We start from the raw sequence: 1642 nt of genomic DNA, 5'->3' as shown, positions 1-1642 counted from the left end.
AAAAAGTCTGATTCGGAACGTCAAATAAGAGTCTACGCTCACCCCTGGGGTCTCACCGGTTACCAATTAAGTTGTTGCGAATTCAGAAGTGTAGGCGCCCTCCACGACAGCCATGCCCACCCCAACAGCCAGGGAGAAGCCGACAAGTACCGGCGCTGCGTCCCTGCGCGTCCCCCTGGAGAGACTGACCCAAATCATAACATTTTAATAAAGCACCAGTCTATCTCACGCACACTCAACACTCTTCCCTCCTCCCATTTTCACCTCACAGCTGTCATTCTCCATCCAGTTGCCACTCCCTCCCTCTCCTTTTGTTGCGAGTGCGACCCTTTTTTCTCACCTGCTTCCATCGCCGTTTTACACTTTCTGCAGCATCGCTCATTTTACTTCACTCTTTCTTGTCCTTTTTATTTTCTAACAGATCCCCCCACCATATTTTTCAGTTTCATCGCAAATGGTAGTGTATTGTGTCTGCTATTCTTCAGTTGACCAGAGATTAAGAGGCATGCAGCTCGATGCTCTCTGCATGTTTCCTCAGAAGTAAGCTCTGATGAATTCAATGGGATTTACTTCCAAGTAAATGTGAAAGGCTGCAACTTGGAAGTAAATCCCATTTAACTGATTCTGAGTCACTAGAATAAACACACAGAGGATCTGACATATGCACAAGATTTCTACTTCAAGGACATTTCAAACTCCCATTACTATCCTTCCCTTTCTGAAAATAAACTAGAATGGCTTGATCTACAAATCATTTCTTAACTATCCCCACCCCCTTTTGTCAGGGCCATATCATCCCTGCATCCCCAACACCAGACATAAAATGCCTCCAGAATTGCATCCATCAATCTAATTCCCTGAGCTATGCAATGCCAGTCGCTGGACTAGCAGTGGATGACTCCTAGACCAAAAGCATCACCCCTGGTGCCACATGACCCAGAAGTGTCATTTCCAGTTCCTGTCACAACCATGTTTTGTCTGTACAGCAGTCCCATGGCGAGGCTACAATAACAACAGAGACCTTTGGTCACCATTCTATCAGAGGCAGAGTGCCATAGGATGGAAGTGGCTAAGTGATGAAAATTCATGATATTTTGCCAGACTTCCCATGAAGTTGTAGCAAGACTCTAAGGCTGCTATCTTTAGTATGCTTATTTGGAAGTATCCTGCATTACAATCAAAGAGATTTACTTGGGCTATAAAATGCACCTTATGAAGGAGGTTTTTGCCTTGGAAAGCTCATGCCGCAATAAATTCATTCGTCTACAAGCATCATACTTTTTCTTTTTTGTAATTATACAGCTATCCTTTTGCAATATTCTAAGCTTAATGATGAATATGGATTATTATTTTTAAATGCACTATGTTTGCTGGCACTCTGCAGCTTTCAATTCCTGTCCACTTTCACCTCTGGCAAGGGCAGCAGTTGTGTCATCTTTTCCTATCTATCTATATAATTCTCGAAGGCATACTCATGGCTAATCCTGTGCGTGGCATCTCTCGTGAGATTTCCTGGCAGGGCAGAACAGAGCAGAGCACAGCAGGGGGAGCCCCTCTCCGAGTCAGCCTGCCGAGGAGGGAGGGAGGTTGAGGAGGAGGAGCCACTACTGCAAGCCGGTGGGAGAGCGCATGTCGGCTCTAA

This window comes from Hemicordylus capensis, chromosome 5 (genome assembly GCF_027244095.1).
Source record: "Hemicordylus capensis ecotype Gifberg chromosome 5, rHemCap1.1.pri, whole genome shotgun sequence".
Taxonomy (NCBI): domain Eukaryota; kingdom Metazoa; phylum Chordata; class Lepidosauria; order Squamata; family Cordylidae; genus Hemicordylus; species Hemicordylus capensis.
Note: the sequence above shows the minus strand (reverse complement) of the source record.